The sequence below is a fragment of the Triticum dicoccoides genome, chromosome 6A, assembly GCF_002162155.2.
Source record: "Triticum dicoccoides isolate Atlit2015 ecotype Zavitan chromosome 6A, WEW_v2.0, whole genome shotgun sequence".
Classification (NCBI taxonomy): Eukaryota; Viridiplantae; Streptophyta; class Magnoliopsida; order Poales; family Poaceae; genus Triticum; species Triticum dicoccoides.
In genome coordinates, this window is record NC_041390.1 from 24394516 (window position 1) to 24402819 (window position 8304).

Here is an 8304-nt window from a genome sequence, read left to right on the forward strand (position 1 = left end):
TTTTCTTCCCAAAAGAATGACATACTCTAATAAATTTTGTTCTATATGTTACAACCTTTGAATTTATAATGTATAATCACATGAGCTGAGAGGCTAATAGGCTCTAACAATTCTAGTCTCCCCATGTACATGATGAGGTTGTGTATCTTGCCGGAAGGGGTACATGTCTCATTTGATAAGGATCTAGCCATATTCTTCTGGCGGGCAGAAGACGACCGTCAGAAATACCATATGGTCAAGTGGGTCGATATTTGTAGGCCCAGGGACCTTGCTCGGCTAGGCTTCCTTGCTTCTCGTCGCATGAACATGGCCCTCATGTTGCGTTGGGTCTGACAAATCATGCTAGGGGTGGGGGGCTTGTGGCTGCATCTTATTCAGGCTAAGTATCTTAGGCTGGTCACAGTGGGGAGGAACTTAGGAGTAACATCACACACTTCAATACAACTTTGCTTATGTGGCACGTATTTAATGAAGAGAGGGGTGCTTGTGGTAACTAGCTAAGTTACCGGAACATCACACACTCCAAGAAACAATGAGTCTATAACCTAATAAATACATCGTTGCATGACACTACATAGATGTTCCTACCCACTATGGAGGTAGTAACATAGTCTAGGGAAGTGTGAAGTTACTAGCTTATGTTCTTGCCCATTGTGACCAGCCTTAGGGGCGAGCCCCTTTTGGCGTGCTCGCATTCGAAGGGTTCCCAATTCTAGAAGTACATCCAACGGATCAAGTGAGATCCGCATTGAATGTCCTTCTCTGTATGTAATGGAGAAGGAACTTTATTTTGGCTTGAGCAATCAGTTGGCGGAGACCCACTTCATTTGGGTTTCCCAACGTGTTTGCTATATGCGTTGATCTGATGCTACTGGTCTCCGTGGCCACTCAAAATGGATATGGAACATCTTGTTCTGACGTACATTTGTGCAGGCGGAGACCAGAGAGTGGGCTAGGTTGCAGACCGTCTTCCCGCTGGTGTTCCCAGACTATCCGAATTCCGTAGCTTGGTATGTTTCACCTTCAGGTGTTTTCTTTATAGGCTAGGCATATCAGGCGTTGTCGTTCACCCACCATCTCTTGGAAGGGTCCTCTTTGGAAGGCCCGTTGCCCCTGGAAATCAAGATTTTTGTGTGGCAATTACTAAGGAACCGACTTCCCTATGGAACTGAGGTGCTTAAGAGGCACGGGCCGGGCGATGGCCTATGCCCCCTCCTGTGAGGACACGGAGACAGGGTCCCACATCTTGTTCTCGTGCATGGCGGCTCGAGCTCTATGGAGTTTCATCCGCAAAGCCCTGGAGCCTGATTGGGAGGCCCTGGATCTCACGGGGTTCCTCGAAATTAGAGCCAACCAGATCGGGCGGCAGCGCCACCTATTCTAGCTTGTGTTTGTGGCTATGACTTGGACGCTATATGGATCACGCATAATAAAATGGTGATTGAGAGGGTCTTCCCTCCATGTGCCTCTGATTGGTTCTTCAATGTCCTTGCTATTTTGCAGCACTGGCACCCATTTTCTAGACAGTGGGACCACGACCTCCTGGGGCTTATGCTGGATGTTCTCCTGGCTACCACGCGCCGCCTCACCTGCTCGCAGGACCGCTGATCCTGCTGCCACTAGGTGGACTTTTTTTTCATATTTCTTTTGTGCTTTCTTTGGGCATGATTGTGCGGTCGCGTCATCCGTCGTTGTTGCTTCGGTACTGTTGACGTGGTTGTATGGATGCTTGTTTTATCTATAAAGCAGGTTGAAATCCTATTTGAAGAGCATTGTTTTGAAGATATGCCAAAACAAACACCACGGTAAAACCGAATTTCAATGTGGACCTACTCCTGGGAGCATTGTTTTCTATCAAAACCTTCTGCACATCACACTGAATTTACAGCTTGTACTTCTTCCGGTTAGTCCATGGGATACGAGCACCCCCGAATTACAATGCTGAGTTTGACTTTGACATAGTGATGCAGGTGGACATGTCCTCACCATGGTTTTCAATTTTAGTTTCAGCAAAATTTCAGCACCAACATAAATCACTGAAATTTAGATGACCGAAATATTAACTTGAATTCAACTAAAAATTTGAAAATTCAAAAAATATTTGAATTCCCATGTTGTACTGAAATTGCTGAAATATTTTGGTTGAAACGTAATATTTCAGTGTCTATTGAAATTACTGAAATTCAGTGAATTTCACTGAAATCTCACAGAAAGTGAAAACCATGGTCCTCACCATCCGCACGGCTGAAAACGTGCTAAACATGTTTACTTTAAAATTCATGCTAGTTGTAATTAATACTCCCTTCGCCCCAAAATAAGCGTTTCAATTTATATCAATTTTAGTACAAAGTTCTACTAAGTTTTAGACTTATTTTAGGACGGAGGAGTAGATGTTTACCGAGGAACGTCGGCATGCATTCCAGGTTGGACATTGGAGCCGTTGCCGACATGCATGTATGCATGTACGTACTATGCAAAATGTGCACAAACCTCTTGAGACTTCCAGGCGTAGCCGATCCGAAACAAGCGTGCATGCATGTAGTCTGGATGGACAATCTCTGACCCTATATGATGCTGTCCAAGTGCACACCACTTGCGCTACAAATGTGTCCAGATCGATGCTACAAATGTGTCCTACTCCCAACTGTGTTGTATTGTTGCCCCCGTTCTCGAGCACCCCGTCGACCAGGGTTTTGGCTCGTAGCACGCACTGGCCGGCCAGTCAGAGATTAGAGACTGAATAGGCAGCAGGGTTGTCCATTTCTCAGCTAGTGGCGCGCAGATAGCTCTCGTTTCCAGCTGGAGACCGTCTCCTCTACTTCTTCTCGCCTCGCCTTAATTATGCACGTTTACTAACGTATTTGTTCCCATATGAATACAAAAACGTACGTATTACCCACTGTCCATGATCCGGTCTGAGCCTTTGGGCAGGATCGACAACCATAGCTGCACCGAGTACGATAGATAGAATTGAACAAATGCAAACCGAATTCTTTGTACGTACGGACAAAATGATGGGTGCTTGGATTGAGACTTGATCAATATTAATTGTTATCTGATGTGTACATATCAACATATGTAAAACGAACGACCATACCAGTTTTAGACGATTTTCCTTATTTTTTCACCAAACGCAGACTCTCACAACATATACACAAGTTTTACCCCTATAAGCATCTTTGAGAGGCTAAACCGATGAATGATGCCAGAAAACCCCCAAAAAATCTAAAAAAATAGGCGAGCAGCCGTGTCAAGTCTAGGCTTGAGCCTGGATGGGCTAGTTACACCACAAGAAACATAACCATCTAAGCTAGGCTTAGCGCATCTCCAACGGCAATCCGCAAAATTTTCTCCCGCATACAACGCTAGCCGTATGCATTTCAAACTCTTTTTCAACAAACTGGATGGAATTCATGCAAACATGGCCGGATTTCATACAAACATGACGGACTTCACACAAACACGGTGGGTTTCATTACATTTCAAACATCTAGAACAAAAAAGAGACCCGCCCCTAAACCTATCCTATGGCGGCGGCGCCAGGCGTCCAAGCCCGTCTCGTCCTCCATCCGCCGTCTCCATGAGCACCGGCGATAAGACCGATGAAGTGAAGATGCGGTCTCCGGCGAGAAAGAGTAGAACACGGGAGACGGACCGGCCCACATGCGACACAAGGCACCACTAGCTCCAGTGGCCTACTCATCCTCGGAGGAGTCCGCGACCTGTCTGTCGCCGGTGGACGTGAATTCCACGATGGAAATGGTGGCGTTGGCGCTGTCTTCGTCCCACCGAACCGGCTGATGGTTCGTCGACGACACGTAGGAGGTGCAACTGGCGTTGTTCTCCTCCGCGATCAACTGTAGACGTGCCTCCGCAGTGGCCACTTCTTGGCGAGCGGGGGTGTCGGTGTCAAAACCGGCGGATCTCGGATAGGGGGTCCCGAACTGTGCGTCTAGGCGGATGGTAACAGGAGGCAGGAGACACAATGTTTTACCCAGGTTCGGGCCCTCTTGATGGAGGTAAAACCCTACGTCCTGCTTTATTAATATTGATGATATGGGTAGTACAAGAGTAGATCTACCACAAGATCAAGGAGGCTAAACTCTAGAGCTAGCCTATGGTATGATTGTATGTCCCTACGGACTAAAACCCTCCGGTTTATATAGACACCGGAGAGGGCTAGGGTTACACAGAGTCGGTTACAATGGTAGGAGATCTACATATCCGTATCGCCAAGCTTGCCTTCCACGCCAAGGAAAGTCCCTTCCGGACACGGGACGGAGTCTTCAATCTTGTATCTTCATAGTCCAGGAGTCCGGCCGAAGATATAGTCCGGCTATCCGGACACCTCCTAATCCAGGACTCCCTCAGTAGCCCCTGAACCAGGCTTCAATGACGACGAGTCCGGCGTGCAGATTGTCTTCGGCATTGCAAGGCGGGTTCCTCCTCCAAGTACTTCATGGAATATTTTGAACACAAAGGTAGTGTCCGGCTCTGCAAAATAAGTTTCCACATATTGCCATAGAGAGAATAATATTTACACAAATCTAATCTGCTAACATATTCCGTAGCGTGACATCACACCACGGCCAAGTCTTTATTCGAATCGTTTTACTGTCCCACCTCAGCGCGTTTAGCGAGGCGGTTTCCTTGGCACGTCTTGTCAAAGCAGAGATCGTGTCCCTTTATTCCGGGATTCTCATCAATACGGCGTGGGTAACCCGACCGAGCCATTGATTACGGCGCTGGGGAGATAAGCGAGTTTTACCAGGCTGGTGGGGACGCATAGTCGCGTCCGCCCATATAAGGGGATAAGGATCCACCTTTTCATCCACGCCTCCTTCCTCCTTTGCCTATCCATTTCCGCGCACTCGAGCTCCAGCGCCCAAGTCCTCACACCCCACCTCAACCTTCTCCAGCCATGTCCGGAACGGGAGGCAAGTGGATGGTCTCCTCCGTCACGGAGGGACACATCAAAAAACTGAGGAAGGCCGGAAACTTGTCTAACGACATTGCATGCCGGCTTCCCGAAGAGGGGCAGCTCATCCCCACCCCTAGGCCCCATGAGAGGGTGGTGTTCCTCCCCCATTTCCTCCATGGACTGGGCTTCCCTCTCCACCCATTTGTCCGAGGGCTCATGCTCTACTATGGCCTGGATTTCCACGATCTGGCCCCGAACTTTGTCCTCAACATCTCGGCGTTTATCGTCGTGTGCGAGGCTTTCTTCTGCATCTGCCCTCATTTCGGCCTATGGCTCAAGACTTTCAATGTCAAGCCGAAGGTGGTGCGCGTCACCCAGGCGGAGTGCGGAGGCGCCATGGTGGGCAAGATGCCGAACGTCCTATGGCTCGAGGGCTCCTTCGTGGAAACCCTAAAGGGGTGGCAATCGGGGTGGTTTTACATCATCGAGCCGCGTGACCCTGAATGGGTCGCAGCCCCCGAGTTCCGATCCAGACCCCCTACGCGGCTCACCTCCTAGAAAGAGATTGGCCTGTCGTGGGGTAAAAAAGGAGAGTTGACCGGACTCCAAACATGCGTCCAAACCCTGGTGGACAAGAAGCTCAAACTTGTCAACGTAGTCCAGGTTATGCTCATCCGCCGGATCTTCCCGTGTCAACAACGAGCTTTCAACCTGTGGGAGTTTGACGTGGCGCGGCACCAAACTCTGAGCAGCCTCTTCGACACGACGTACGAAGATGCCCGGAAGGTGCTTTTCAAGGGCGTCGAGGCCCCCGCATCCGCTACCGAGGATCGCGGATTCAGCACGCAGCGTCACGCTCATGCGATAAGCTGTTTTTACCTTTTACAGGGTATTAGTTTTTCATAGTTTGACTCCATGCGGGATCTAAGCTCCCTTACCTTTGACAGGATTGGCAGGAGACGTCCGGACATATCAACTGTCCGGCTCCTTTGCCCGAAGGCCCAGGGACGCTCGCTTGGCGAAGCTGCTGGTTCCGACACCCTATGCGGTGCTGGAGAAGAAGGCCACGGGAACTCGAAAGAGTGCCCGGCGCCAGGAGGTGTCGGATTCATCATCTGACGACTCCAAGACGCACTCCTCCCATGAAGACGATGAGGAGGAAGAAGAGACCTCTCCCCCTCCAGCGGGAGGAGGGAAGAAAAGGAAGGCCGCCCCAACTGGGGAGGCCGAAGGGTCCAAGAAGGGGAAGACCCTTCCTCCGGACTACTCCACCAACGCCGACGACGGCGAAGAGGAGTGGCCGCATAGGGCCAAGCCCCTGGCGAGATCGTAAGTATTCGGACACCAGAGCAATTCATAGTGTTCCTTTCTTGCACAGCTCCTCCTTACGCCGAATATGACTATGCAGTCCACCCAAGGCCGGGCTCGACGAGTCGTCGAGCGGCTCCCTGGATTCGTCGGACGTGAATTCACTTCCGCCCGCTACCTCCCCCCACCCTATGGACGACGCCGAGGTGCTGTCCCAACAAGTTCCAAGCCAGGAGGAGGTGGTCCTGGAGGCGCCGCAAGGCGACCTCCCGGACTCCAGGCGCAAAGGGGATAAAACCCCCAAGGGCCCCGAGTCCGGCCTTGAGACGGACACCGCGCCGGAACCTTCAACGGTTCCGGACTCCGGTAGGCAGCCTCCTTCCAAGAGGAGCAAGCCTACCGAGCCGGTGACCTCCGTCCAACCGGAGGCACCGGACAATTTGCTGGAGGTGCTTAAAGGCGCCTCCATCGACGAGGAGCACCGCACTATTATGAGTGCGGTGATCCAGAAGGTTCAGTCCGCCAAGAGTGGACTGACTGAAGCCTGTGCCAGCCTTCTAACAGGCTTTGAGGTAAGTAAAGAATATGTAAAAATATTACCGCATAGACAGTAGGCCCTGATGCTCTGTTCGGCGTTTGGAAAGAAAACCCGAATAGAGGATCTAATAACATTCGCAGGAGTCTAACATAATCAAGTCAATATGCGTATGCAGACTTCGCTGCTGGCCTCTGCCGCACTGACTGCGGAGGTGGATACGCTGAAGCAAAACCTCACGCAGTCCGAGAACGAGCTCGGCCATGCCAAGAGGCAACTCGAGGAGAAGGAAGGTAAGTAATACCTTGCGCAAGTATATAGAGAAGATGTGGTTGCAAAAAATGACAGGATCAACGTGCTATTATAGGGGCCATGACCGAGGTGGCAACCCTTAAGAAAGCGCTGTCCGAGGCCGAAAACAGAGCGGCCGCGGAGCACACAGAGAGAAGGAAGCAGGAGGCGCGGGTGGAGGAGGTGCAGAAAGAGCTCCAGGCTCTCGTGAAAAAACACGAGAGTTTGGAGCTTGACTCAAAGACGCAAGCGTCCGAGCTTGCAGCAGCCCTCGAAAGCGCGAAGTCTGCCAAGGCCGAAGCCCAGAAAGCCCTCCAAGAAATTGAAGTGATGAAGAAGATAGCGGCGGGTAAGGCATTCATTATGCAAAGCAAGCACATGAAAGTGAATTACTTGTTACTTACCCGAGTCCGGAGCTCTCCAGGAGCATTCGTAGATTTGCCCCGTAGTGCATCTGATGCCGCCGCCTACTACCGATCCGAGGAGGGGAGCTCAACGAAGAAGGTGTTCTGGTCTCAGTATGCTGAGGCCGGACACCCGGTGCCTTTGAGCGACCAGCTGAAGCAAATGGTCGAGCTCCACAAGGTGGCCGAACAAGCCATAAAGGGCCTCGTAGTTCGTCTTTGGCCTGGAGAGGCTCTGCCTGGGAGCTACTTCGGGCTGGTGAGGCGGCTGGTGGATGCCTGTCCACGGCTTGAAGTAATAAAGCGCTCCATCTGCATCGAAGGTGCCCGTAGGGCGCTTGCCCGTGCTAAAGTGCACTGGGGCAAGATGGATGCGGAGAAGCTGGTGAAGGACGGGCTGCCGCCGGGCAAGGAGCATCGCGTCCCGGAAGCGTATTATGAGGGCGTCCTGAAGGGTGCCCGCCTTATAGCGGATGAATGCTCCAAAGATGTGATTTTTGAGTAAACTCGTATTTGTGATCCTATACGCTGAAAACTTGTTCATATGCACTAAGCAACACTTTTGAATTTAAAATATTACCTTCTGTGCGGCCATTTATCAAATTTGAGAGATGGCGAGTCGTCGGCTTCTGCCCCCATGCCACGAGTGCTGGGGTGTTCGGGATAAACATGAGCGCTCCTTTTCCCATTCTTGGGTCCTTCGAGGGAGGCGCTCAACACAACGAACAAGGCAATCGGACTATAATGCTTGAACACTCTCACTTAGCCATAGAATTCTATAATTTTAAATTTCGGCGAAGCCCCTAGTATTCGGAAGACCGAGTTCGGGGCGCTATCCACGCCTA